Raw genomic sequence first — 7,001 nt, 5'->3', positions numbered from 1 at the left:
ACTTTTCGTCCGATGAGTCGCAACAAAAATAAGTAATCCATCCGTCGTTGTTCGTTTAGTCGATCTGAATGCACTGTAAAAATTTATTAAAGTAAAATGTTACGTTTGCATTTCATGAATTTTGACAAACGTGTACCGAAATGTGTACAAATTATTTATTTCGACGACGACGACGACAACTTAGAACGGATGAATAAAATTAATTGTTGCAAGATTCAAACAAGGATGAAAAAGTCATAGAAAATTATTCCGTAACCATGATATTGGATTATTTTTTCTTCACTCTCTCCTCCGATGAGTCGCAACAAATAAAAATCCATAAATCAATTCATCCGTCGTTGTTCGTTTAGTCGATCTGAATGCACTGTAAAAATTTATTAAAGTAAAAATGTTACGTTGCATTTCATGAATTTTGACAAACGTGTACCCCGAAGTGTGTACAAATTATTTATTTCGACGACGACGACAACTTAGAACGGATGAATAAGAATAAAATTGTTGCAGGAGATTCAATCAAGGATGATGTGAAAAAAATGTCGAAAAATTTTCCATCCAGAAAGATCGCGTGGCGTTACGTCTCTTCTTACGAGGTTTTCGTTTCGCAGACACGCACACTTTCTTCAAAACAATAATAGGAAAGTGTTCAGTTTTTTATAAGAGCAGCAGGTGTCTTTCCGAAATTCTACGATTATTGTAGCTTATATGACTAGAAGGAAAGAAAGACTAAAACTCTCTTATTTTAAAACAAGAACGCAGTTCCCTGGTTGATCCTGCCAGTAGTCATATGCTTGTCTCAAAGATTAAGCCATGCATGTCTCAGTACAAGCCAAATTAAGGTGAAACCGCGAAAGGCTCATTAAATCAGTTATGGTTCCTTAGATCGTACCCACATTTACTTGGATAACTGTGGTAATTCTAGAGCTAATACATGCAAACAGAGCTCCAACCGGAAACGGAAGGAGCGCTTTTATTAGATCAAAACCAATCGGTGGCGGTCTCCGTCATCGTACAACTTGGTGACTCTGAATAACTTTACGCTGATCGCACGGTCTCGCACCGGCGACGCATCTTTCAAATGTCTGCCTTATCAACTGTCGATGGTAGGTTCTGCGCCTACCATGGTTGTAACGGGTAACGGGGAATCAGGGTTCGATTCCGGAGAGGGAGCCTGAGAAACGGCTACCACATCCAAGGAAGGCAGCAGGCGCGCAAATTACCCACTCCCGGCACGGGGAGGTAGTGACGAAAAATAACGATACGGGACTCATCCGAGGCCCCGTAATCGGAATGAGTACACTCTAAACCCTTTAACGAGGATCAATTGGAGGGCAAGTCTGGTGCCAGCAGCCGCGGTAATTCCAGCTCCAATAGCGTATATTAAAGTTGTTGCGGTTAAAAAGCTCGTAGTCGAATCTGTGTCCCGCGCCGCCGGTTCATCGTTCGCGGTGTCAACTGGCGTGCCGCGGGACGTCCTGCCGGTGGGCTTAGCTCGAGAGGGCGGCCCAACTCAATCCCGCCGCGGTGCTCTTCATTGAGTGTCGAGGTGGGCCGGCACGTTTACTTTGAACAAATTAGAGTGCTTAAAGCAGGCTAAAACTTCGCCTGAATACTGTGTGCATGGAATAATGGAATAGGACCTCGGTTCTATTTTGTTGGTTTTCGGAACCCCGAGGTAATGATTAATAGGAACGGATGGGGGCATTCGTATTGCGACGTTAGAGGTGAAATTCTTGGATCGTCGCAAGACGGACAGAAGCGAAAGCATTTGCCAAAAACGCTTTCATTGATCAAGAACGAAAGTTAGAGGTTCGAAGGCGATCAGATACCGCCCTAGTTCTAACCATAAACGATGCCAGCTAGCGATCCGCCGACGTTCTTCCGATGACTCGGCGGGCAGCTTCCGGGAAACCAAAGCTTTTGGGTTCCGGGGGAAGTATGGTTGCAAAGCTGAAACTTAAAGGAATTGACGGAAGGGCACCACCAGGAGTGGAGCCTGCGGCTTAATTTGACTCAACACGGGAAACCTCACCAGGCCCGGACACCGGAAGGATTGACAGATTGAGAGCTCTTTCTTGATTCGGTGGGTGGTGGTGCATGGCCGTTCTTAGTTGGTGGAGCGATTTGTCTGGTTAATTCCGATAACGAACGAGACTCTAGCCTGCTAAATAGGCGTATTTCGACATCCCAAAGGCCCGTCGATCCTGGGTTCGCCCGGTGGTCGTGCGCGGTTTTTACTGTCGGCGTACAAACAATTCTTCTTAGAGGGACAGGCGGCTTCTAGCCGCACGAGATTGAGCAATAACAGGTCTGTGATGCCCTTAGATGTTCTGGGCCGCACGCGCGCTACACTGAAGGAATCAGCGTGTCCTCCCTGACCGAGCGGTCCGGGTAACCCGCTGAACCTCCTTCGTGCTAGGGATTGGGGCTTGCAATTGTTCCCCATGAACGAGGAATTCCCAGTAAGCGTGAGTCATAAGCTCGCGTTGATTACGTCCCTGCCCTTTGTACACACCGCCCGTCGCTACTACCGATTGAATGATTTAGTGAGGTCTTCGGACCGGTACGCGATGGCGTTTCGACGTCGTCGATGTCGCTGGGAAGATGACCAAACTTGATCATTTAGAGGAAGTAAAAGTCGTAACAAGGTTTCCGTAGGTGAACCTGCGGAAGGATCATTAACGTGTCCTCGTACACACGAATTTTGACATATGTATAATTTATTATTATGCATTTTTATTTGATCGTGTCGATGTACACTTTATGTTTTTACAACACCGTCGTCGATGACATGGAGTCGACGGCACGATCTTTTGTCGTGCCGTTGCTTGTTTCTTTTTGAAACACCGTGTGTACGACGTTTTGAACTACGAATCGTACATATTCGGAAAAACAATAGCGTTACGCTGGCCCGCAGCGCCGGTCCTTGCGATCGAGTTTTTCACCTTTTTTGAACGAGAAAAACCGAATTCGCTCGGGCATACGGCTGTTTCTTCGGGTACCTAGATTTTTTGATTTTTTTTGTACTATCTCTCGATCTTTTCCAATGATGGAAAAAAGGAGGGACGCTTTCGGTTTTTCGACCGGATCGCGGAAAGTTGTGAACTCCACCGCGAAAGTCGAAAGACGTTAGAAGTCCTCTTTTTTCGGACACACGGAGAGGATGTAGCAGAGTAGTCGAGAAAGAAGAAAATCGCAGGTGTCGAATTAGGTTACGACTCCGTGGGTTTTAAATGATTTACGCCCGGCTACGGGACCGGCGAGAAACGCTCCCGATTTTACGATTCGCGTGAATGATGTTCGTCGTTAGACGCTTCAAAGAGTTTTTTGAAAGCGCCGTTAAACGAGCGATCACACACACATCACACCTTGCTTTTTTAATGTTTTTGGTAGATGTGGTAAAGTGATTTCGTTAGAAACGGTAAAATTCTCTTTACGGAGCGTACGACTGCACCATTTCAAAATTATATACACCGTCAATCGTCATTAAGTCACGATATAGAACGGTAAACTTGAGGATTTTATGTTAGACGCTCAGTCTGGCACGTCTATAGATTTTTTCGTCAAAATTCACGATCTGTCTTCGGTTTGGCGACGAAAAAATATAGAAAGAAAATTGAAACACGAACACAAAGACCGCCCGCGAAAATCTCTTTTCGCTTACGGCGGATACTAATTCGCTTTTTCATAACGAGTACGATGATGTAATGATGTGTTGATTCCGATCGATCAAAAACCGTCTCTTCGTCACACTTTTTAAAGTGCTTGACACACGCACACTAAATGAAAGACACAATAAAGGAAAACTACCGAAAATGTAGTTTATGAGAGAAAGCAGCATTATTTATTAAAATTATTGCTGAGAAAAAGGAAATTGGCAAATTCCTAATTAAAATCGTATCGAACATGTCCCATCTTCACACATACATGCTCGTACTTTGCGTGTAAAAGCGGAGACCGCGTGAAAAAGAAAAGTGCTTCTTTTTCGGTGCGCGGATACAAATTTGTGTTTGGGTTAATATTTTTTTTAATTTTTTCGTACGCGTAAAACTGAGACCGACGATCGCGTTCCCTTTCAGACGAGAAAGTACGGACGAAAGACAATTAAGAGCGAGAATCATAAATATCCATACCACAACACCGAAATTTTAGACGTGGCACGTTTCGGAACCACGAAGATCATTTTCGTTTCGGATGTACGCACGTACGCAAAAATTTTTGCAAGACGTGTATAGACAGCTGGACGATCGGCATGATCGGGGTTCTTGTGGAACGAGCGTTTAAATTTTAAAAAGATTACCCTGAACGGTGGATCACTTGGCTCGTGGGTCGATGAAGAACGCAGCTAATTGCGCGTCAACTTGTGAACTGCAGGACACATGAACATCGACATTTCGAACGCACATTGCGGTCCTCGGATATAATGTTCCCGGACCACTCCTGGCTGAGGGTCGTGTCAATTTCAAAGACTGCTCGGTTTTCGTTTTCGGACGAAAACGTCGGAGCGTGTTGGATGTGTTGCGACGCGTCGAATAGGTACTCATTAATGTACGTGATCGTCACTTACGTCACGATATAACGACGCACGCCTCGAACGTGTGCCGAGACGTTTACTCGAGCGTGTTTTTTCGTCAAAAAGGACGGGACGGGTATGCTTTGTATTTTTTTTTTACAAAGTCCGTCGGACGTCCACCTTGCGAATCATAAATACGAAAGTGTTTACGTCGGCACATGTTCTTGCGTGGTGTGTCGTAGAATCGTGTGTTTGTGTGCGTTTCTCGTGCAGCGAGTAAATTTGCGCGACATCTTAAGACGCGAAAGCGACCAACTACTACTTGTTGTAGTTGTTGGCTGGTCTTTCGGCGTAGCACGTCCTATTTCTTCAACATGTCGTCATTTAAAAAAAAAAATGGCGTTTTAAGGTTGAGAACGTTATAGACGGTCGTCGTGTCCGAGACGTGTAATGCAAATCGCGACAGACGTCAGATCGTAAGCGTTTCTGTAAACTTAGCCATTTTTTAAAAAGAAAAATGACGAACACGTATAGCAAGGAATGGGAGACGTGTCGTGATCGTCGAAATGACCGAATGAAAAATTTTTATTTTTCATATGCGACCTCAGAGCAGGTGAGACTACCCGCTGAATTTAAGCATATTACTAAGCGGAGGAAAAGAAACTAACTAGGATTCCCTCAGTAGCGGCGAGCGAACAGGGAGAAGCCCAGCACCGAATCCCGCGGCCGAAACCGGACGCCGGGAAATGTGGTGTTAGGGAGGATCCGTCATCCCGAGATCGTGCGGCGCGTCCAAGTCCATCTTGAACGGGGCCACAGCCCATAGAGGGTGCCAGGCCCGTAGCGACCGCTGCCGATAACGGGAGGATCTCTCCTCAGAGTCGGGTTGCTTGAGAGTGCAGCCCTAAGTGGGTGGTAAACTCCATCTAAGGCTAAATATGACCACGAGACCGATAGCGAACAAGTACCGTGAGGGAAAGTTGAAAAGAACTTTGAAGAGAGAGTTCAATAGTACGTGAAACCGTTCAGGGGTAAACCTGAGAAACCCGAAAGGTCGAAAGGGGAGATTCAGCGTGACTCGATGGCGGCGCTGGACGATCGTGTGACAGATGGCGTACGCGTCGTTTGCACCTTTCGTTTTGTCGATCTGCCGTCGAACGCGTGCACTTCTCCCCCTGTAGGACGTCGCGATCCGTTGAGTGCCGGTCTAAGGCCCGCGGTGGAGCTCGTTCGGACGGTTCGCCGTTCGCCGAATGAACCCGTGGTGTTTCCCGATCGGCTCGCTCGACGGTATACAGATGGCGCGGGGCCGCTACACAGTTAGCGTCCGACCTTCGGCAAGCGCGCCCGTCGTGATGGTGATCGGACCTGGTGCCGGTCCCGTCCCCGGGTGGCTGTTCGCTGAGGTGTTCTCGGACAGACCTCGTTGAAACGCCGATCTGCGACGCTATAGCTTTGGGTACTTTCAGGACCCGTCTTGAAACACGGACCAAGGAGTCTAGCATGTGCGCGAGTCATTGGGATTTAACTAAACCTAAAGGCGCAATGAAAGTGAAGGTCCGCCTTGCGCGGACCAAGGGAGGATGGGCGGTCGTTACGGCTGCCGCCCCGCACTCCCGGGGCGTCTCGTTCTCATTGCGAGAAGAGGCGCACCAAGAGCGTACACGCTGGGACCCGAAAGATGGTGAACTATGCCTGGTCAGGACGAAGTCAGGGGAAACCCTGATGGAGGTCCGTAGCGATTCTGACGTGCAAATCGATCGTCGGAACTGGGTATAGGGGCGAAAGACTAATCGAACCATCTAGTAGCTGGTTCCCTCCGAAGTTTCCCTCAGGATAGCTGGCGCTCATAGCATACGAGTTTCATCCGGTAAAGCGAATGATTAGAGGCATTGGGGTCGAAACGGCCTCAACCTATTCTCAAACTTTAAATGGGTGAGATCTCCGGCTTGCTCGAACTATTGAAGCCGCGAGACTCGAATCAGAGTGCCAAGTGGGCCATTTTTGGTAAGCAGAACTGGCGCTGTGGGATGAACCAAACGCCGAGTTAAAGCGCCTAAATCGACGCTTATGGGATACCATGAAAGGCGTTGGTAACTTAAGACATCAGGACGGTGGCCATGGAAGTCGGAATCCGCCAAGGAGTGTGTAACAACTCACCTGCCGAAGTTACTAGCCCTGAAAATGGATGGCGCTGAAGCGTCGTGCTTATACTCGGCCGTCAGAGGCATGTGCGGTCAGGTTATTAAATTAACCGGCCATGAAGCCCTGACGAGTAGGAGGGTCGCGGCGGTGAGCGCAGAAGGACTGGCCGTGAGGCCGTCTGGAGCCGCCGTCGGTGCAGATCTTGGTGGTAGTAGCAAATACTCCAGCGAGGCCCTGGAGGACTGACGTGGAGAAGGGTTTCGTGTGAACAGCCGTTGCACACGAGTCAGTCGATCCTAAGCCCTAGGCGAAAGCCGATGTTGATGTGGTGTAGATTTTTGTCGTT

The 7,001-nt window shown here is 47.7% G+C and overlaps 3 non-coding genes across 3 annotated transcripts in view; all 3 read left to right on the top strand.

The window, feature by feature from the left end:
• The first annotated feature begins 757 nt into the window (after positions 1-757).
• On the top strand, positions 758-2,678 carry LOC148166760 (small subunit ribosomal RNA). The gene has a single exon (XR_015770949.1). It is a non-coding gene; the product is annotated as a small subunit ribosomal RNA (ribosomal RNA).
• Positions 2,679-4,294: 1,616 nt separating this feature from the next.
• On the top strand, positions 4,295-4,451 carry LOC148166759 (5.8S ribosomal RNA). Its single transcript, XR_015770953.1, has one exon. It is a non-coding gene; the product is annotated as a 5.8S ribosomal RNA (ribosomal RNA).
• Positions 4,452-5,109: 658 nt separating this feature from the next.
• Positions 5,110-7,001, top strand: part of LOC148166758 (large subunit ribosomal RNA) — a 4,039-nt gene continuing 2,147 nt past the window's right edge. Inside the window, exon 1 of the ribosomal RNA XR_015770951.1 lies at positions 5,110-7,001. This exon is cut by the window's right edge and continues 2,147 nt beyond it. This is a non-coding gene — a ribosomal RNA (large subunit ribosomal RNA).

This window comes from Gnatocerus cornutus, unplaced genomic scaffold (genome assembly GCF_029298725.1).
Source record: "Gnatocerus cornutus isolate USDA-ARS CGAHR unplaced genomic scaffold, icGnaCorn1.1 Chromosome167, whole genome shotgun sequence".
Taxonomy (NCBI): domain Eukaryota; kingdom Metazoa; phylum Arthropoda; class Insecta; order Coleoptera; family Tenebrionidae; genus Gnatocerus; species Gnatocerus cornutus.
This window is presented reverse-complemented; position numbering and strand designations above follow the sequence as displayed.